The following is a 23,346-nucleotide window of genomic DNA, read 5'->3' on the forward strand; positions in this document are numbered from 1 at the left end:
GCATTTGTCAGGAACGTTTGTGGATTGTCCTTTCCCCAATAGTTGACTGAGATTCTGGTTGAAACCTCTTCTTAGGTGTATTGCTGAAGGATAAATACACAGCTCCTAGCCTGAGTTCCAGAGATTAATAGACATTCATCTAATGATAGTTCTAGGCTAGGATGGTGGGATATTATCCTGCCCTGGTTTCTAGCATGTGCTGCTGTTAAGACTTTTCCTGATTCTAGCCTTGTACCCTCAACACAGCACTTTGCGTGTAGGACTCCACCTCCCAGGAAGCTGCGTGCCAGTCCAGGTTTTTCTGCCCTTACACAGCTCCACCTGAACCTTACACATAGGCACATAGACACTTCTTTGCTTCTTTTCTGGAACTTGCATGGTAGTCTCCTAAATGTATGTAGAAAGATCAGAGGAGAAGATAAGGAACTCTGGCTGCCACAAAATCTGCCTCTGCGCAGTAAGAAATGGCTTAGCGAGGGTGACTGACTAGTTTTTCTTTGAGGCAGACTTTGGGGAAGGATGATTAGCAGAGAGAGACAGGGTATCTTCACATGTCCTTTTATGCAGATGGATGAACTGTTTTTTATCAAGCAGAAAGTGGCTGGGTCGTGAATCTTTTCTCAGGTAAGATGGAGTGACCTTACAGCTAGTGGAAATCCTTCAAAGATCTAATATAAATTGTCTTCATGGAAATTTGGGATAAACTACATGGGTGACTTGTGATTTGATATCATTTTTTGTTAGAATAAGCCGGTTCCAATTTTTGTTTAACTTAGACAACCACTTAAGTAATCAAATAGTCTGCTGTTGACCTTGAATTTTCAGTAAAAGGTCTTAGATGATAGATTAATAGTAGGAAAATGGTATCTTGTTCCAATTTGCATCTCTTTGGTGTCTAGTGAAGTTGAACACTTTTTATATCTTTATTGCCCCTCTCCCCTTTTTTCATTTCGAATTGCTATTTGGGATTTGTGACCAAACTTGGGGAAAGCTAGACTTCATACTGTTGAACATGTTTCTTCTTACTACGTTTTTTTTTTAGTAGTCTCTGTTATTGTCCCTTGCTTCCCCATTCCCTACCTTATAGGCAGTTTTGAAGCATTTTCTGGGTCTCACCCCTTTACTTCTTTATGCTTGATCCTTGTTTCACTTTTTTAGTGTAGTGATTGGGTGAAGGCCAAGGGGAGGAAAGAAAAAGGATCACGTTTAGATTACACAGTTTCTTTATACACACTGCTTCCTCTGTATGCAGAGGCCTTTCTCTCTTTGCCTGGCAAATTCCTTCTCATCCTTCAAAAGCCGATTCTGATTTCTCTGCCTAATTACTCATATAAATAGGGGCTCTGGGTCCTCTTTTCCATTGCATTCCACTCATCCCTATCAGCTCTTAGCTCACTGCAGAGTAGTCATCTGTTGCTGTTTTCCCACTGATGGTGAGTTCACAATTGAGACTAAATCTTAGTGATCTTTGGTCTCTAGCATCTGACACACTGTAGGCACAAAATAAATGTTTAAATGACTCAGGAGAGATCTACTAGGAGGTTTATTTCCTTCAACTATGTCATTTCCCTGCTTCCAGTGTTAAAATATAAAAAACAGCTCTTTCTGGAAGTGGAATTATGGATATTCTTTTTTGTTTAGATTTCATTCTGGTTTGAGTTTTTTTGTAATGGTCATGTACTACTTGTTTTTGTGAGGAACATCAGCCCTGACCTAACATCCATGCCAGTCCTCTTTTTTTGCTGAGGAAGACTGGCCCTGGGCTTACATCTGTGCCCGTCTTCCTCCACTTTATATGGGACACCGCCACAGCATGGCCCAACAAGCAGTGCGTCAGTGCACACCTGGGAGCTGAACCCCGGCTGCCAACAGCGAAGCGCGCGCACTTAACCGCTATGCCACGGGGCCGGCCCCGGCTTTTATTATTAAAATAAAAAACACTTAAAACCAAACCTCCCAAACTTCCAGGTGCTCTCTACTGCCCAGCACCTGTGACTTTCTGGCCCCACTCAACTTACCAGTCTGTTTTCCACTACTTGCTACTGTATGCCCTCTTGTCTCCTTGCTGTCTCGTGAACTACATCATACATATTGTTCCTGTGGCTTTGAATCGCATCTTCTGGGTAGTACCAAGATCTTTTGTAAGTTGAGGAATACTTGTAATAGGAATTGAGTAGTGAGAATTTGGACTGTTTGTCCTGCTGATCTTATCTTGAATATATGGTGGTTAAGGTGAGGTTCCTGGATCAGTTCCGTCAGTTGTAAGGATCAAGATAAATGGAGCATTTAATTGTCTTAGCTTCCTAGAATAGTGACCTCAAAGAAGATAGAATAGTGAATATATTTTCAAATTTTCCTGAGTGTCCTCTAGCCTAAAAAAGAAAAAAGCTTACTTAACTCCAGTGCCATCACAGATAAGCCTTTCATTGATTTATTCATTCAACAGTTACTCCTCTCATAGACACATGAACTAGACACAATGCTAGGTGTTAGTGATATAATGGTCAGTGAAATACTGGATTCATGCTTATGGAGTTTATAACGTAGTTAGAGAAGACAGACGTTAAAAAAGCAAATCCAGCGTGATGAATGTTAAGACAAAGGACGAAAACTAATGTGCATGGGATGGGGATAAGAAGGTGTCAGAGAAGGTTTTCTGAAGAAGTGACTTTTAGGCCAGTACTTGAAGTAGGTGTTTGACAGGTGGAGGTGGTAAACAGAAAGTAGAGTGACTGACTCAATCCTGGTTTGCCCAGGGCTTTCCTTGGTTTAGCACTGGAAGTCCTGTGTCCCAGGGAAACTCCCTCATTCCCAGAGAAATGGGATGCTTGGTCTCTGAAGAGAAAACCTTCCAGGAGGATCATGTGTGAGGGCCTGATATGGCTATTAGAAGAACTGAAAGAATGGAGAAAACTTAAAGCCTGTGGAGGAAAGGACTACAAAGAGGTGAGTCTGAAAAGTTAGGGGCCTGATCATGTACTACAGTAGTCCCTCTTTATCCACAGTTTCAGTTACCTGCGGTCAACCTCAGTCTGAAAATATTAAATGGAAAATTCCAGAAATAAACAATTTATAAGTTTTAAATTGCACACCGTTCTGAGTAGCGTGATGAAATCTTGCACCATCCCACTCCATCCTGCCCAGGACGTGAATCATCCCTTTGTCCAGCATATCCACACTGTATATGCTATCTGCTACCCGTCCATTAGTCACTTAGTAGCCATCTCAGTTATCAGATCGACTGTCGAGGTATCGCAGGGCTTGTGTTCAAGTAACCCTTATTTTACTTAATAATGGCCCCAAGGTGCACGAGTAGTGATGCTAACAATTTAGGTATGCCAAAGAGAAGCTGTAAAGTGCCTTCTTTAAGTGAAACGGTGAAAGTTCTTAATAAGGAAAAGAAATAAAATCATATGCGGAAGTTGCTAAGATCTACAGTAATTTTTATTACAGTATATTGTTATAATTGTTCTATTTTATTATGAGTTCTTATTATTCTCTTACTGTGCCTAACTTATAAATTAAACTTTATCATAGGTATGTATGTATAAGAAAAAACATATTATAAATAGGGTTCGGTACTATGGTATGGTGGTTTCAGGCATCCACTGGGGGTCTTGGAACATATCCCTGGTGGATAAGGGAGGACTACTGTCTTGGCTTTATCTTAAGTATCTGCTTAAAAGCTTTAAGTAGGAGACTGAAGTGATGAAGTTGAATATATTTTAAGGTTGCTGCCTGCCATGTGAAAAATAGACTGGGAGGGACCAAGAGTAGATTTGGGGATAATGACAATGATTAAGTCATAGGCTGTGCTGACTTAGAAGTTTTGAGAGGCATGGATAGTTTTGAGAATTGGGGTATTATGATAGAGCTGTAAAGCCTGAAACAAATGATTTTCAAAAATTGTTTTCCTCCAAGGACGTTAATTTCTTAAAAACGGAAAACCAAACATTTTTTACTCCCATATTTTTTTGTTACTATGTAGAAATTTCGCTAGCAGAATAAATAATCCAGGTGGCATTTTTCTTTTTCAGGGATGACTGTCAACCTTTTTTTCAGATATGAAGAATAGCAGCATAAAACGTAGAAGGCATGGCTGTGAAGTCATGGAAGTGATTCTTTTCCTGAACACAACAAAAAGTGTAACTTCAAATAGTTTTGTCGCCTTCCAAGTGGTCCCATTGAGAGGCTATGTGATTATTCCAGTGATGCTTCCATTCTTCAAATCATTTTTTAGAACTTTTCTCTTTGAATTACTTGAGGAGACTGCAGCATATTCTTTCCAGTATCTTCTTCACCAGAGGCAAACCCTTCATCTTTTCTCTGCCTCTGTTTCCATCAGTCGCTGTTGCTTTCTGCATCTACATCTGCCCCACCGTGATTTCTTTCTTTTCCCTTAAATTTTTAAAAATGAGATATAATTCATATATGATAAAACCCACCCTTTAAAAGGTGTACAATTCGAATTTTTTTTAGTATAGTCACAGGATTCTGCAACTATCACCACTATCTAATTCCAGAATATTTGCATTACTGCAAAGAGAAATCTTGTACCCAGTAGCACTCATTTTACCCCAAACTGCATCCCTCGCCCTAGGCAACCACTAATCTATTTTCTGTCTCTATATATTTGTCTATTCTGGACATGTAAGCGGATTCATATAATATGTGGTCTTTTGTGACTGGTTTCTTTCATTTAGCACAGTGTTTTCAAGGTTTGTCCATATCGTAGCATGCATGAGTACTTCATTCCTTTTTATGGCTGAATAATATTCCATTGTGTGGATATATCACATTTTATTTATCTGTTGATCAGTTAATGGAAATTTGGGTTGCTTTCACTTTTTGACTATTATGAATAGTGCTTCTGTGAATGTGTATAGGTTTTGTGTGAACATATTTTCATGTCTTCTGAGTATATGCAGAGCAGTGGAATTGCTGAGTCATATGGTAACTCCATGTTTAACCTTTTGGGGAGCTACCGGACTGTTTCCCAAAGCAACCGCACCATTTTGTAATGCCATCAGCAGTGTATGAGGATACCAGTTTCTCTACATCCTCACTAACACTTGTTATTCTCTGTCTTTTTGATTATAGCCATCCTAATGGGTATGAAGTGGTATCTCATTGTGGTTTTAACTTCCATTTCCCTGATGGCTAATGATGTTGAGTATCTTTTCATGTGCTTATTGGCCATTTGTGTATCTTTCAAGAAATGTGTCCTTTGTGAAAGCATTGTATGTTCAGAATTAAGTGCTTTAGATCTCAGTGCTTCTCAGAAACTTTTGGTAATAGACTAACAGCTTTTGTAAAATACCATACAATGGACATGAAGGGAAAATCAGACATAGCAAATTCAAGCTCCATTTGTTGTTGTTGTTGTTAGAGTCAACAACAAATTATTCTGTCAAATTGCTCTGAGTTCCTAACCACTTTTTCTCAATTTTTGTATTTCGTTGAGTACTAGTGATAGCTAGTCCATATAACACTCTTTGAGTGGTGTGGCTTAATTTAAAGTAATTTAGTAATTTAAGTAAAAAGCATTTGAAAAGTAGTGCAACTTTTGCCATGTTTGAACTCAAGACAATTGCTTGATTCTTGTATTTTCTGCACTTCCAGCTATGGCTCCCAATTCTCATTTGCTATTGAGGTAATCCCACAGAGGACTGTTTTTTTTGGGGGTTGGGGGGAAGATTGGCCCTGCGCTAACATCTGTTGCCAATTTTCCTCTTTTTCTCCCCAAAGCCCCAGTACATAGTCGTATATCATAGTTGTAGAGTTGTAGCTCTTCTGTGTGGGCTGCCGCCTCAGCATGGCTTGATGAGCGGTGAGTAGGTCCACGCCCAGCATCCAAACCAGCGAGCCCTGGGCTGCCAAAGTGGAACCTGTGAACTTAACTGCTACGCCATCGAGCCAGCCCCGGACTGGTTTTGAGGCTTGATGAAAACTAGCACTTCATACAGATTTTACTCAAGCTAGTTACATTTTATTAAGATAAACTGGAATGTGCAGTTTCAGCAAAAGATAACAAGGCAAATTGGGTTTGGGGCCAATAAGGGTAGCCTTTTGACCCTTTCCCAGTTTTCCTCGTAGTGGGTACCCTCAGTGTTGATGATGTTGTGCTTGTTGAAGGGGAGTTTCTGCTAGCTTGTCAGAAGCACAGAGTGGGGGCTTACCATAAAGCTTCTTATAATTCCAACCATGTCACCCTGAGATTCCAACATAATTATCTTATTTGTTTGTAAATAGATAATTTGTCACCTGGCTGTAACATCTTAGCACTGAGCATAATTTCTTACCTCATTGTTCACATTTATACTAAAATAAGCATTATTCATGCTCAGCCCCTTTATGACCCTGTAGCCATGAACAGTCTGTGAGCATGAGCAGTTCAATATCGCCTGTCTTAAAAGGTCTAGGAGGTCTAAGCATGCAGGCTGCTCCTGACTTTGAAACCTTATAGTCTAGGGACACTGAGAAATGCATTCTTATGCTATCCTAATTATTTATGCTTTTGGTGGTGAAAATTCTGAAACAATGTGGGTCACCAGAAAGTGTTTTATTTGTTTATAGTGGCCTTAAACTAATGAAGTTGTATAGAGTGTTTATGAATTATTTGAAATGTGAGTTTAAAGATTTGTTGGTTCCTCTGTGTTAAAACCATTATTAGTGTCGGTTTGATACAGAGAAGTATGAAAAGTGTTCCTTGCCAGCCAAGAGTTTATAATCTTGTGGAAAGAGAGAAGAAAAGTTAGAAACTAGGTGACTGAAATTTCGAAGAAGTGTGTAAGTGTCAAATTAATGGATGAGACTGTATCACTCTGGGCCCAATCAGGAGAGAAACTACTCAGTAATTTGAACATGGAAAGAATTATTGACTATAACAGGAGAATGGAATAATGAGGGATTAGCTAGTAAGAAGTAAATAGAACTCTAAGGAACATAGGAATAGCAGAAATAAGGAGCCAGGAGCTACCCTTAGGGCTGATATCTCAGCACCCGGAAAGAGCCTTCCTTCCCCCAGAGCTGAGATCCAGACTTTGTTGGGGAGAGCATGGCTGTGGATCACTGCATGGCAGAGAAGTCATGGTGCTTGTGGTGTGTCGGAACATGCTGGACATCTGCCCTGTAGGGTGTCAGGGGAAGCTGTTCACGGGGAGGTGTTAACTCAGCTACGAAACCTCCTGAGGAAAGAGTAGGGGGAAGCTGCTGGCTGCTGGCCACCTTGCCCTGTAGAAGGCTGGTGAGCAAGCACGCTGGAACCAGGAAACAAAACTTTTCTCCTGCAGTGTCTCTCTTGCGCCCTCTACTGATAAAGCTTAACTCCTGAGCCCTTGAAATATGGTCACTGCAACTAAGAAACTGAATTTTATTTTTATTTCATTTTAATTTAAATTTAAATAGCCATATATGGCTAGTATGGCCACCTATATTGAATAGCACAGTGTACAGAATGGTGTGTTCATAAGGAAAAAAGTTTTAAAGAAGACAAATAATTTGAAGATGACTTTTTAACTGCAAATTCCCATTCAAGGTTGGCCTGTCTACATGGTACCACTCCATTTTCCCAAAATATCTTTTATTTTTTTATTATTTTCCCCAAAGCGCCAGTAGATAGTTGTACGTCATAGTTGCACATCCTTCTAGTTGCTGTATGTGGGACGCGGCCTCAGCATGGCCGGAGAAGCGGTGCGTCGTTGCGCACCTGGGATCTGAACCCGGGCTGCCAGTAGCGGAGCACGTGCACTTAACCGCTAAGCCAGGGGGCCGGCCCCCAAAATATCTTAATTTGATATTTTTTGAAAATTCTTTTCATATCACTGATGTAATTACTAAAATTTAACTGAGATCCATTTTTTCTTTTTAAGGTATCTTTTAAAAATGCATATCCCCCAGTGCTATCTGTTTCTATAACTTTACTTACCCACCTAGTCTTGGTTCAGCCATTTTAGTAAGCATTTGTTGAGCATATACTGACTGTGTGCCAAGCTCTGTACAATGTGCTGGGAGTACAAAGAATAAGGCAGAATTGCTGTCATTAGCAGTTTAATCTAGTTGGGATTAAGGGAGAGGAAGGTGGGGGTAAAGGGAAACTTTTAAGTGTTCACTTTTTTTAAACCTCTGTATGTAATTTGATACTGCTTAGGAATATTCTTTTTAAAAATTTTCCTCACCTTTTAAAAAACAGTTTTCATAAAGCAAGGAGAGATTTTTGCCTCTCCGTCTTTGCTGGATTATTTTATTTCATGCTCTCCCATAAGTGGAATGCAGCCTCAGAATTCTTCTTATCACAACGTACAGGAAGATGTGGTAGCCGCCACTCTGGGTCATTCAGAGTGGCTCTGAGGCTGAAGAGCGGCTTCTGAGGTGCAGCCTGCTTGCCGTTTGTGACCTGTAGATAGTACCGAGAGTATCCTTCCCCCACTTTTTATCTGTGGAAACTGTCTGTCCTTTATGTCATTTATCAAGTCACAGTCATGCTCTTTCACAAATCATTTTGAAGTGATAGAGGTGATCTCTTACCCCTCTGTACTCTTGCATTCATTCAACAGATATTTATTGATTGCCTCACATGTGGCAGGTTCTGTTGAACCAGGAGGGCGGAAGTGAGTCATGTCACTTGTGGACTGAGACAGTTAAGAGCCCACATGCCCCCTCAGTCTCTCTCTTCCATTTTGGTGGTGACTTGTTAAGATAGTGGAACTTCAAGATGGCAGCAGCCTAGATCCATAAATCACCTTAAGGAGAAGAACTAACTTCCTCAAGCTTAGTATCCACTAGAAATAAACCTTTATTGTGTTAAACCATTGAGATTGGGGTGTTTGTTATCAATGCCTGGCCTAGCCTAATACAGGGGTATTTTCATTCTTTTACTGTTATGACAGTGCCACTATGAATATTCATATAATTTGCACATGTGCAAAAGTTCCTTGGATTTATATCCAGGATAAAATGGCTGAGTTGCAGAATATACAGACAGTCAACTTTACAAACTAATACCAAATTGTTTAATTGTTTTCTGAAGTAGTTTTACCAGTTTATACTCCTGCTAGCAGCGTAGGGGAATTCTCTTTGCTCTACATCGTTGCTAACTCTTGATATTGGTCAACCTTCTTAATTTTTGCCAATCTAGAAGGTGTTTACACCTTCTAGACCATCTGGTAGTGGTCTTCATTTATATTTCCACAATTTCTTACGAGGGTTGGGCATATTCTCATGTATTTATTCACTGTTTGTTGTCTTCTATGAAATACCTGTTCATATCATTTGCTCATTATTTATTGAATTATTTGTCTTTTGCTTATTTCTTTATGGGAACATATGGTGCATTGTGAAACACATTTAGCTTTTTATTATAGAAAATTCCAAGTGCATTCATAAGTAGATAGAATAGTCTAATGAAGACTCATGTGACCATCACACAGCTTTAAAAATTTTTTTCTTAAAAAAATTTTTTTTTTTCTGTGAGGAAGATCAGCCCTGAGCTGACATCCCTGCCAATCCTCCTCTTTTGCTGAGGAAGATTGGCCCTGAGCTGACACCTGGGCCCATCTTCCTCCACTTTATGTAGGACGCTGCCACAGCATGGCCTGACAAGCCGTGCGTCGGTGTGTGCCCGGGATCCGAACCCCGGCCGCCAGTAGTCGAGTGCGAGCACTTAACTGCTACACCACAGGGCCAGCCCCATCTTTTAAATTTTTGATTATGGTAAAATACACATAGCCAGCCCTCGTGGTCTAGTGCCTAATGTTAGGCACTCTCACCACTGAGGTCTGGGTTTGTTTTCCAGTTAGAAAACCACACCACCCATATGTCAGTTGTCATTCTGTGGCAGCTGTGTGATGCTGAAAGCTTCGCCACCTGTATTTCAAATACCAGCAGGGGTCACCCATGATGGACAGGTTTCAGCAAAGCTTCCAGACTGAGACAGATTAGGAAGAAAGACTTGGCCACCCACTTCTAAAAAAATTGGCCATAAAAACCCTCTGAATAGTAGTGGAGCATTGTCTGATAGAGTGCCGGAAGGTGAGAGGATGGCACAAAAAGACTGGGCAGGGTTCTGCTCTGCTGTACACAGGGTGGCTAGGAGTCAGAATCGACTTGATGGCACTAACAACAAGTGATTGAGAAAGAAATTAAAGTTTTTGTTTTCTTTTTCAATTTATGTGTATTGCTTTTTCAAATAGTTAACTAAGTTTTTAGGTCATGAATAGTAATGAAGTTGTTTGGATCTAACTACTAAATAAATGAAACTGTTAGGAATTTCTTTTGGCCTAGAGGCAGTGTGAATTAATTACTGAGAATAGTAAGGACACCATGAAACGAGAAGGTTTGGGAACTTCTGTCCTAGGAACTTCATCCCCCCCCCCCCCGCCAAAGCCCCAGTAGATAGTTGTATGTCATAGCTGCACATCCTTCTAGTTGCTGTATGTGGGACGCGGCCTCAGCATGGCCAGAGAAGCGGTGTGTCGGTGCGCGCCCGGGATCTGAACCCGGGCCGCCAGCAGCGGAGCGTGTGCACTTAACCGCTAAGCCACGGGGCCGGCCCAGGAACTTCATTTTTTAAATGATATTATAAATGGTGTCTTTTTCCCTTCTCATTTTTTCATTTTCTGTTAGGTATACAAAAATGTAATTCTGTATATTCCTCTTTAAACTGCAAATTTGCTAAATTTTTGTTGATCCCTGTAATTTATCCTAGTTCCATTTGCATTATGTAGACAGTCTTATCATTTGCAATTAACGACACATTTCTTCTAGTGTAGCAAAACATTGGAGAAAAAAGAAATGAGGGGCCGGCCCTGTGGCATAGCAGTTAAGTCTGTGTGCTCCGCTTTGGCGGCCCGGGGTTCGCAGGTTCAGATCCCAGGTGTGACCCTACACACTGCTTGTCAAGCCATGCTGTGGCGGCGTCCCATATAAAGTAGAGGATGATGGGCACGGATGTCAGCCCAGGGCTAATCTTCCTCAAAAAAAAAAAAAAAAAGAATAAATAATAAATTCAGATAAAAAATTTTCAAAGCACTTTTCACAACCTGCAGTCTCCCATCCCTCCTTACTGTGAGAAGAGCAGTTCAGGTATTATTCCATTTTATAGGTGATTGAATCGAGGGACTAAAAAGATAAGTGATTTGGTTTTCAGTATACAACTTGATTAGTGATAGTAGTTTATTTGCCTAAACTGGCTAAACATTGTTTATTTGAAAAACATGTTTTGAGTTTCTATGATGTATATAACACTTTGCTAGATGCTGTTGGGGAATAAAAAGAAATATAAAAATAGTACCTTCTCACAAAGAATAGAGTTCAGTAGAGGAAATATGATACATCATAATTGGTAATAATAGAGGCAATGTCATAATCTGGTTAATGAGTATTTGCTAAATGTTTAATCCATATAATGATGTAGAAAGTTCCCATTGTAGATGTTGTAATACCTCAAGATGTAAGAAGAAAATGCGAATTTTCAACCACTGCCAATTTATATTTAATGGTTTTTGTTCAGTTTTAATTGTAAAGCTAAATAAGGTTCCTGTGTTGTCTGCAAAGTGAAAAATACAAGGATATTTTTAGTGGGCAATGGATTGTTAGATTGGGTCTCTGTAGTGCCTTAACTTATTACAAGCAATATTCATTCTACTTTTGCTGGTGATTTTTATATAATTTACAAAGTTCCAAAATCAAATATACAAAGCAAGATATTTTCAGCGAAGTCTAACTTTTAATTCAATCCCTTCCATTTTGTTCCCTTCCTCCCCAAAAGTAACCATTAAAAAAATTATGGTTTATACTTCCATTTAAAAAAAAAATAAGCGTGTGTGTGTGTATTGATACACCTTTCTTCCCCCCCTTAGGTAAATGGTAGCATACCATACATATATTCTTTTCCCCCATCTTTCTTTTCATTAGTAGCGTTAACCTAAATAAATAAAACAGCCAGTTATTTTACCAGCAAAATGAGTTTATTCAGGAACAAAGCAAACAATTGCAATTCGAGACAAGCAAGCTATAGCAAAAGCCATGGGCAAGTCCTGCAAGCAAAGGAGAGGAACCTTGTTTGAGAGAGAAAAAAGGGGAAGTTGGAAGGGGTTGTTTTGAATTGAAGTCCATTGGTGGAAAGCAGGAGTGATGGTTTCTCATTGGCTGAGTTGCTGGGGTAGTTGATTTCTTGTAGGAGATGCAATGGATATCGCTTCCTGTTGGAGCCTGTAATTGATGATTCTTTCCTGAGGATTCTTTTTTGCAGTCTGTAATGGACAGTTCTTCCTGTAATTGGCATTGAGTGGTACTGCATGAGGGCTTCCCCTTCTGGTCTTCCAACTCCATTTTAATGAGGTTTCCCTTTATTAATTTTCATGGTAGTTTATCCTGAGATCACTCCATGGCAGTATATAGAGTGATTTCCCTATTCATTTTTACAATTTCATAATACTTGAGTGTGTGATATACCCTAGTTAATTCAACCAGTCCCCTCTTAGGACCATTTGAGATGCTCCTAGTCTTTTGCTGTTACAGATAATACTATAACAGCCTAGTGTATATGTCTATTTGTATTTTTGCCATTGTGTCTTTGAGATAGATTCCTACAAATGGGGTGTTTGGATCTGTACTCTTTTTTTTTTTTTTAATAATTTTATTTATTTATTTTTTCCCCAAAGCCCCAGTAGATAGTTGTATGTCATAGTTGCACATCCTTCTAGTTGCTGTATGTGGGACGTGGCCTCAGCATGGCCAGAGAAGCGGTGCGTCGGTGCACGCCCGGGATCTGAACCCCGGGCTGCCAGTAGCGGAGTGCGCGCATTTAACCGCTAAGCCACGGGGCCAGCCCTGGATCTGTACTCTTAAACACTACGTTATACTGCTTTCCTATGAAATAAAAATTGTAGATTATTTAACTTGTCCTCTTTTCATGGGAAAAATCAATATAATGCCCTAATTCAAGTCTCTAAATCAATTTCGGAGGGAAGATTAATATAATGGGAAAAAAAGAAAGAAAAGGAAAACTGTAATAAAATATATATTTCCATTCGTAGATACCGTTGGCCCTCCATATCCATGGGTTCTGCATCTGCAGATTCAACCAACCACGTATGGAAAGGCCTACGATAGTTGTGTTTGTACTGAACCTGTACAGAATTTTTCTTCCTGTTGTTATGTCCTAAAACAATACAGTACAACAACTGTTTACATATCATTTACGTCATATAAGGGACTTGAGTATCCTTAGATTTTGTTATCCATGGGCGGTCCTGGAACCCATACCAAGAGACAACTGTATTTGATCACAACTAATCTAAAAGTCAGTATGAAGTGATTATAGGTCTGTGTGTCTACTTAAGTTTGGCCATAATGCAGTCTCATACAGGTGTACTGCTATTGATGACTCAACCAGCATGATCACATTGCTTTCAGTGACATGATATTCCAAATGGTGAATAAACTTCTTGTTAAAACCAAGCTAAACAAAGTACAAGCTCTTCTCTTGGTTTCATAGTGGTTGCGTACCTGAAAAATTCAGTGTGTGTTAAAACTGTAAAAAATATCTTTTATATGTAAAATGGAAGTATGCTCTAGGTTCAGATAATTATATATATATATGAATTTTTTTAAATTATAAATCAGTGCATGGTGGAATGTTCAAGAGTTGTGAGGACTTGGCACATTGCAGAATATCGGTATCTGTGACCTCTGCTCACCGAATACCAGTGGAACCTCTTTTCATTCCTGATAGTGTTTATTTGTGCTTTCTTTCTTTGTTTCTTGATTAATTTTGCCAGAGGTATTTTGCTAGTTTTATCTAAGACCCAAGTTTTAGTTTTATTGATCTTTTCTGTTGTATAATAGTCTTCTATTCAGCAATTTCTCCTTTTATCTTATTATTTTCTTCCTACTTTCTTTGGGTTTATTTTGCTGTTTTTGTTTGTTTTTTACTTTTGCTTCTTAGGTTGGATGCTTAATTCATTAATTTTTAGTTCGTTTTTAAAGTAAAAATTCAGAACTGCAAGTGTCCTTAAGTGCTTTAATCACATCCTGCAAGTTTTTTTTATTGTGGTAAAATATACATAACATAAAATTTACCATTTTAACCATTTTTAGGTGTACAATTCATTGGCATTAAGTACATTCACAATGTTGAGCAATCATTACCACTATCCATTTCAAAACTTTTCATCATCCCAAACAGAAACTCCGTGCCCATTAAACAGTAACTCCCTATTTCACCCTCCTCCTAGGCCCTGGTGACCTTTACTTTACTTTCTGTCTCTATGAATTTGACCGCTCTAGATACCTCATATAAGTGAAATTATACAGTATTTGTCCTTTTGTGTCTGGCTTATTTTATTTAATGTTTTCAGAGTTCATCCTTGTTAGAGCACATATCAAATTTCTTTCTTTCTTTTTTTTTGTGAGGAAGATCAGCCCTGAGCTAACATCCATGCCAATCGCCCTCTTTTTGCTGAGGAAGACCGGCCCTGAGCTAACATCTATTGCTAATCCTCCTCCTTTTTTTTCCCTTTTTCTCCCCAAAGCCCCAGTAGATAGTTGCATGTCATAGTTGCGCATCCTTCTAGTTGCTGTATATGGGACCACCACCTCATCATGGCTGGACAAGCAGTGCGTCAGTGCGCACCCAGGATCCGAACCCGGGCCACCAGTAGCAGAGCGCGCACACCTAACCCGCTAAGCCACGGGGTTGGCCCCACAAATTTCATTTTTTTTAAAGATGAATAATACTCTACAGTATGTCTATACCACATTTTATTTATCCGGTCCTGCAAGTTCTGATACATAGTTTTCATTCTCATTCAATTCTAAGTATTTTCTGATTTCCGTTATAGTATCTTAACCATAAGTTTTTTAGAAGTGTTTTAAAATTTCCAAACCTATGGAGTTTTTTCCTAGTTATTTTTTTGTTATTGATTTCCAACTACATTGATTTTAGTTAAGAGTATAGAGTGATTCCAATCTTTTGAAAATATTCTTTGTCTCAAAATGTTATTTTGACCTCATTCTAGAAAGATAGTTTTGTTGAATCTTCAATTTATGTTGCAGCTTTTTCTCTCAATACACTGAGGATATATCAGTGTCTTTTTGCTTTCATTGTTGGTATCAAGAAGTAAGCTGAAAGTCCATCTGCCACTTCTGTGAAGTTTGCTCTTTTTTCTCCTTTAGCCAATATTAAGAACTCTTTGATGTTTGATTAATTTCACTATGATGTGTTTTCACTTTGATGTGCATAGATTACTTTTTATCCTGCTTTTGATTCATTAAAGTTCTTCAACTTATGGATTTGTGTCCTTCATTAGTTCTAGAAATTTCTCAGCTACTCATTTATCCAGTGAACCATTGCCTCATTCGTTCTCTCATCTCCTTCTGGAACTCCAAATAGCTGTAGCTTAGATCATCCAACCTACTCATCTTACTTTTCTTTCATACTTTCTCTTTGTCTCTCTGTGCTGCATTCTAGGTACTTTCTTCAGCTACATCTCGCAGGTCACTAATTCTGTCTTCTGCTGAGTTTGCACTGCTTTTTACTTCAAATGTTGAGTTTTAATTTTCAGATATTATATTTTTTCTTACTGTAAGTTCTGTATGGTTGTTTTTCATATTTGCTTTTTTTTTTTGCTTTTGTTTTCAAGCTTCTTCTACATATTGTGTGTCAGATCATGCCACATCTATTTCACCAGTCTCTTTTGGCTAGATAGTCCTCAATCATGGTATTTTGTTTGTTTTCTGAATTTTCACTATGAGGTGTTCCTTTTCCTTAGAATTTTATCTTTGGTATGATTTGAGGCCTGTGCTGAAGTTGTTTTCTCCCAGGGAGGCTTTATGTTTATGTTTGATTCTGCCATTCACCAGGGAGTGCTACCAGCATGACCCCATTCAATTAAACCTCTTGGAATTTTTTGGGACCTCATAGGTGGATGAATTCAGACCATAAACATGCATTTTGTTGTTAGGATTTCTCAGAGATTTTTTCCCTGTCTTGTTATCACTGGACTCAAAATAGTTAAAGTTTTCTTGTTCCCTCTGCCCAGAGGGATTTATTCCTGATTTATATAGATTATAGCTTTTGTGTCTAGCCTTATGTGGGAGGAAATCATATTAGATTTTTCAGTTTTGGCAGACTCTGAGTTTTATCACCTGTCCCCTGTGACAGCCATCAAAGTGGAAGTTTAAGGTCTCCCGAGTTTGGTTAAAAATCCATCAAGAATAACTGGATTATTAAATTGCTTACGCTCTTGTTCCTGGTTTCACTTGGCTTTGGGCTCTATGGAAACATTCCTTTCATCTTAACTAGCTTATCCATGCATTTTTAAAGATTTGAAATGTTGTCCAGTCCTTTATTTATTTGAGTTTGAGCAGAGTTTCTTTTCATTCATTTCTCCAAAGAAGATATACAGATGGCCAACAGACACATGAAAAGATGTTCAAAATCACTAACTATCAGGGAAATGCAAATCAAAACTTCAATGAGATATCACCTCACGCCCGTCAGAATGGCTATAATTAACAAGACAGGAAACAACATGTGTTGGAGAGGATGTGGAGAGAAGGGAACTCTCATACACTGCTGGTGGGAGTGCAAACTGGTGCAGCCACTATGGAAAACAGTATGGAGATTCCTCAAAAAATCAAGGATAGAACTACCATATGATCCAGCTATTCCACTGTTGGGTATTTATCCAAAGAACTTGAAAACACCAATTTGCAAAGGTACATGCACCCCTGTGTTCATTGCAGCGTTATTCACAATAGCCAAGACTTGGAAGCAACCTAAGTGCCCATCAAGGGACGAATGGATAAAGAAGCTGTGGTATATATACACAATGGAATACTACTCAGCCATAAGAAACGATGAAATCCAGCCATTTGTGACAACGTGGATGGACATTGAGGGTATAATGCAAAGTGAAATAAGTCAGAGGGAGAAGGTCAAATACCGTATGATTTCCTTCATTAAGTAGTAGATAATAACAACAATAAACAAACACATAGGGACAGAGATTGGATTGGTGGTTACCAGAGGGGAAGGGGGGAGGGAGGAGGGTGAAAGGGATAATTCGGTACATGTGTGTGGTGATGGGTTGTAATTAGTATTTTGGTGGTGAACATGATGTAATCTATGCAGAAACAGAAGTACAATGATGTACACCTGAAACTTTTACAATGTTATAAACCAATGTTACTGCAATAAACAAAAAATTAAAAAAATCCATCAAGAATAACTGGATTATTAAATTGCTTACGCTCTTGTTCCTGGTTTCACTTGGCTTTGGGCTCTATGGAAACATTCCTTTCATCTTAACTAGCTTATCCATGCATTTTTAAAGATTTGAAATGTTGTCCAGTCCTTTATTTATTTGAGTTTGAGCAGAGTTTCTTTTCATTCTTTATTCTTTACCAGTGCCCCAATTGTGTTTTCTATGTCTCTTCTCCCTTTCCTTTCTGGCTTTGCTACTAACAGACCTGATGTAATCTGGTGCCACCAAATGAAAACACTCCTTTCCTTTTAATTTGTGAACATTCCTTTCATAGTATGTGTTGTCCACTTAAGGTGTTTGGGATATTTTCATTGATGCTTTTGCTCTCAAAGGCATTTGAGGCTTTTTTGCAGGGAGAGGGGAAAGAAAGGCCAGTGGTGTTGGGGCTCTTGTAGCTTATTGAGAGGTTGTTAGAAGTCTTACCAAATAGTGTTGTATTATTACATTCTTAAGGTACTGAAAAATTAAGGTTCATTTGTTATTTATGTTAAATGTGAGTAAAAATAAAGCAAAATTGTGCTTTTTACATCATGTTTTTCAATAGTATATGGTTTGTACTTGGAGTACCATAGTTGATCTGAGTAGATTATAATAAATTTAGCAGTTTCTACCAGTTAGACTGACCAGTTCCAGATACCACTCCTTTTTTCGTTTCTGTTGTATATGTAACTTCCCCTAGGCTCCTTCAGTAGACAATTGAGGAATTGTTTGTCTTTGAGTCACGTCACAATTAAACAATGGGCCTGTTAGAAGAGTACAGTGTGTTTTGGGCATGCTTTTTGTTTTGCCTACTTGTTTTTCACTGAAAAGTCGCAAAAAGTGTTTGAACAGATTTAGAGAGAGGCAATACTTATCATTTGCTTTTTTTATAAACATTTTTGAAAATGGTAGAGAAAAATATTGGTAAATCAGTAATTTACCATGAGCTGTTTTTACATTCTTTATTGTTTCTGGCTAAAATATAAGATGTGAAAAGCCTTATCTCATCCTCATTTGGCACTTTTTAGGCATTTGACATCGTCACTAGAAGCAATACACATGCTTCTGGAAGGATGCTTTATGGAAAAGGATCGAAGACTAAGGCCATGAATCAGCTCTTGGGGGAAAAGTATAGATCTTTCCAAAGGTATTTTTGTTAATATAGAGTAGTTTAAATGTTGTCTAGTGAGATGCTGTTTGATAAGAGAACTCATAAATTCAGAAAGAGTAATATTTCTTCTGGGGACAGAGTGTAGTACCATAAATCAGAAAACATTATTGTCTAATACACGCAAGGATTTGTGTTAAACCTTAAAGGAGATAGTAAAATAGTATAATAAAAATAGATATAGTATAATCCCTGCCTTCGAATTGCTTGAAGTCTTGGGGAGGAAAGACACCTAAAATAATAATTAATGAAGCACAGTTGTAATTCATTGCCAGAGAATAGTCCAGTATATTAACATAATTAAGAAAAAGAACATGAGGTTAAGAGTTGTTAGGAAACTTGAATTCTGGTCTTAGTTCTCATAGTGATTAGATTTGTGTGACTTTCTGCAAACTGCTTGCTTTTTGGTGAGTCAGTTCCTTCACATAAAAATAAGGAAGATGGACCAAATGAATTCTAATCCAACTTTAATACTCTCTGAATTTATTTTCCTGTGTAACTCTCATTCAGAGGATGTGAGGGGTCATTTTGAGCGGGGAGAGACAGGAATGGCCTTACACAGGAAATAATTTTTACTGAGCATTGAAAGATTTGGTTGGGTAGAGAAAAGGATGAAGAAAATTTAAAAATAGAGAAATATATATACAAAGATGATTTAGGCCAGGAAAGTCTTTGGTGTATTTGGGGAACATGAAGCATAGGATTTATGTGGTGCATTCAGATGAGATCAGACTGATTCAGTAGTAAGTGGCCCTAAATGCCAGAGTTTAGTCCTCAGTCTGTGGTTATGAGTAGCTACTGAGGAAAGTATAGTCAGGGAAAGTGATAGCATGTGCTATTTTTAGTCATTGTTGTGCGTTTAACCAATTCTGACTTCTTTCTCTAAACAAAAACAATGCATAGAAACTCTTTAGGAACCTAGTTAGAGCTTCTTCTAATCTCTTCCTTCAAGCAACAGCTGAAGACATAGAGACTAGTTAGAGAAATGCTGAGATGAAGTGATAAAGCCCTCAGCTGAGCTCGCGGCAGTCATCAATGTATCAAGGGTCATGCTTTTGTTTACTAAGATCTAATCACTTATGAGGCATATTACTTAGAATTGTTGCTATTATATTTGTCATCTTGAGTAATTTCGTTACGGATATCTGTGACTCATGTTTAATATTAAACTTGGGTTTTGTTGAGGCATGTGTTGCCTACAAGGTACGTCATGTTAACTGGGATTTCCTTGAGCCATAGCTAATACAACTTTGTCTAAAATGTACAATCACCAAGAAGAAAATTCTGAAACAAATAGTGTATTTGCTCCTTTTAGTTCTCTTGGACTGAATTTGTGCAGAAAACCAAAAAGTTACTGCACTTTATATTAAAATAGAGCAGTAAAGAAATGTTTTTGGATAACCGAAGTATAAGGAAAGGCTGTGTTCTGAAAGTTGTCCTGTAATGTCATTTGCTTAGAATTTGGTGGTGTTTTTCATATAAATGGCAGTTAGTGTCTTTGGCTAACGCATGAAAGTCTGCTGATCTTTCTTATTTTTGTTATGGAAAACAATATGGTAAATGCCATTGACGTGTATAGATTTTCAACCATGTTAAAGATTTGATTAGGTTTTTGTGCCCTAGCTTGGAAATCTAGCCATTGATTACCTTTTCCAATGTTAAAAATATGTTCTATAGAGTATAGGATGAAATAAATATGGGTCTTCTGCCACCTCATAAAAACATCAGAAAGAATTGGGGGTGTGAGGGTAAAGTATAGACCTGGGGTACACTTTAAAGTGGCAGTTCTCAAAGTACGGTCTGTGGTACCCTTGGAGTCCATGAGGTCAAAACCTGTTTTCATAATAATGCTAAGACATTCTTTGCCTTTTATACTGTTGTTATGTGCATTGATGGTGCAAAAGCAATGGTGGGTAAAACTGCCTGTACTTTAACATGAATCAAGGCAGTGGCCGTGTGCTTGTAGTTTTTTGAAAAAGCCAGTTTCACTTAAGAATGTACTTGATGAGACAGTAAAATTATTAATCTTATTATGTCTCTACTTTTGAGTTCACTTTTAAAGTATTTTATGTAGCAAAATAGGAAGTACTCATTAGAAACTTAGGAAGTATGAATGGTTGTCTTGCAGAAAAAACCACTTGTGTGATTGAGCTAAACTAGCCCCTTTTCCATGGAACACCATTTTAATTGGAAAGAACAACTGGCCCACAAACTCTGGTTGTTCAGACTTAGGTATTTGGCAGACATTTTCTCAAAAATGAATGAAGTGACGCCCAGCCCCAGTGACCTAGTGGTTAAGTTTGATGCACTCTACTTTGGTGGCACGGGTTTGATTCCAGGGTGCAGACCACTGTCTGTCAGTGGCCATGCTGTGATGGAGGCTTACATACCAAAAAAAGAGGAAGATTGGCAACAGATGTTAGCTCAGGGTGCATCTTCCTCAGCAAAAAAGAAAAAAGGCTGAAGTAACAGAGTTTGTTGCAATTGATAAAATTTAAGCTTTCAAGTAAAAATTAGAATTTTAGAAAACTTGTATCCACTTTCTTGAGTCTGACAGTTTGCCAGTACTGAGACTTTTCTAATGAGATCAGTGGTGGTGTTAATAAATGTGATTTTACTTTCATTATATAATGAAATCTGTCAACATTTTGAGTATCTTTATAATTCACTGAACCAGTATTTTCTAAAGAATCAATTCATGACATTACAAAATTCACACATGGGCAAAAGATTTGTTCATAGTGCAAGAGAAATGAATGGGTTTAATGTAACAGAGTACAAAAAATTTACTGCTGTGATTTCAGATTCCACAACTAACCTTTAGGAAGGTTGAGTTTGGTGTAATATCCAAGAATATCCACAATTATCTGAAAGCTATTAAAATACTCCCTTTTTCAGCTACATATCTGTGTAAGACCAGATTTTCTTCATATACTTCAACCAAAACATAACACAATAGATTGAATGCAGAAGCAGATATGAGAATCCAACCGTCTTCTACTAAGCCAGACATTAAAAAGATTTACAGAAATGTAAAATAATGCCACTCTTCCCACTAAATTTATTTTGTTTTGGAAAATATTATTTTTCATAAAAATGTTATTTATATTAACATGTAATGGATTTATTATTTTTTAATGAAATAAATATTTAAATAACTTGTTTTAATTTCTCGTATAGTAAATATGGATAGATATAACCCATATAAACAAAAAATTATATGGGAGCCTTATACTCTTACACTCTTAAATTTTTAAGAGTGTAAAGGAGTCTTGAGGCCAAAATGTTTTGAGAACTGCTACTCTGAAGAAACGAAGTTCTTTTAATATGCATGTGTTGAGAACAGATGTTGATAAGAGGCATGCATGATCTAACTTAAGCGAGTCTGTATGTATTTGTCTTTCCCAATAGATTATGAACTCTTGAAGAAGAACTAGATCCTCTTTTACTTTCTCTGACTTCTAGCATAGAGTCTTATAAATAATAGTAATCATGATAGTAGTAGCAGCATTAAATCTTTATTAGCTCATTTAATCTTTATTCTGTGAGGTAAATATTATTAATTCCTTTTTTAAATTGAGATATAATTCACATAGCTGAAATTTACCATCTTAAAATGTACAATTCAGTGGTTTTAATATACTCACAAGGTTGCGCAACCATTACTAATGTCTAATTCCAGAACGTTTTCATTCCCCTGAAAGAAACTCCATACACATTAGCAGTCACATCCCATTCCCCTCACCCTCTAGCAACCGATAACCTATTTTCTGTCTTTGTGGATTTGCCTGTTCTAGACATTTCATGTAAATGGAATCATACAATATGTGATCTTTTTGTGTCTGGCTTTTTTCACTCATGTTTTTAAGGTTCATCCATTGTTGTAGCATGTATTAGTACTTCACTCCTTTTTATGGCCAAATAATATTCTGTTGTATGGATATGCCATGTTTTGTCTGTGTGTTCATCTGTTGATGGATATTTTGGCTGTTATGAATAATGCTGTATGAATGTTCATATGCAAGTTTTTGTGTGGACATATGTTTTCAGTTCTCTTTGGTATGTACAGGGAATGAAATTGCTAGGTCATATGATAGGGAACTCTAACTTTTAGAGGAACTTAATTCCTTTTTTAATAGATTTTTTATTTTGGAATAATTTTAGATTTACAGAGAAGTTGCAGAAATAGTATATTTCCTGTATAGCTATCACCCATCTTCCCCTAATGTTAACATTACATAAACCATAAAATGTACGTCAAAGCAAAGAAGCCAACATTGGTACATTACTTTTGACTAAATTCTAGATTTTATTTGGATTTTACCAGTTTTTCCACAAATGTCCTTTTTTGGTTCTAGGATACCACATTGTGATGTCTCCTTAGACTCCGCTGCTCTGAGACAGTTTCGCAGTCTTTGTTTTTTATGTCCTTGACAGTTTTGAGGAGTACTGGTGAGGAATTTTGTAGAATTTTCCTCAGTTTGTGTTTTTCTGGTGTTTTTCCCATGGTTAGACTGGGGTTATGGGTTTGGGGGAAGAATAGGACAGAAGTGAAGTGTGTTTTTGATCACATTAGATCGGGCGTGAGTGATATCAATACGACTTACCACCAGTGATGTTAACCTTGATCACTTGGTTAATGCAGTGTTTGCCAGATGTTTTTCACCATGAAGTTATTTTCCCCTTTCCATACTTTGTTTTTTGGAAGTGAGTGACTAAGTCCAGCCTACACTCAATTGGGGAGGGAAGTTAAGCTCCAACTCCTGGAAGGGGACGTATCTACATATATTATTAGTTTTGTAAGGAAGTTTTGTTCCCCCTCATTTTGTTTATTCATTTATTTGTATTGATATGAATTATGTATGTTTATTTTTTTCTTTGGGTTATAATCTAATACTACTTTATTTTTTTATTTTTTTTTATAATTTT

At 37.7% G+C, this 23,346-nt stretch overlaps 1 protein-coding gene across 3 annotated transcripts in view; it reads left to right on the plus strand.

The window, feature by feature from the left end:
* PAK2 (p21 (RAC1) activated kinase 2) overlaps window positions 1–23,346 on the plus strand; it is a 90,664-nt gene that overhangs the window by 19,317 nt on the left and 48,001 nt on the right. Inside the window, exon 1 of one of the 3 annotated variants that reach the window (XM_087439791.1) lies at window positions 2,785–2,946. The exons of the other annotated variants lie outside the window; for them this stretch is intronic. The gene's annotated coding sequence lies outside the window, so the exon portion shown is untranslated. Of the gene's footprint in view, window positions 1–2,784; window positions 2,947–23,346 lie in introns of those variants that run through there. 3 annotated transcript variants of the gene reach the window in all.

Source organism: Ceratotherium simum, chromosome 15 (assembly GCF_057802395.1).
Source record: "Ceratotherium simum simum isolate JZ-2026a chromosome 15, ASM5780239v1, whole genome shotgun sequence".
Lineage (NCBI taxonomy): Eukaryota > Metazoa > Chordata > Mammalia > Perissodactyla > Rhinocerotidae > Ceratotherium > Ceratotherium simum.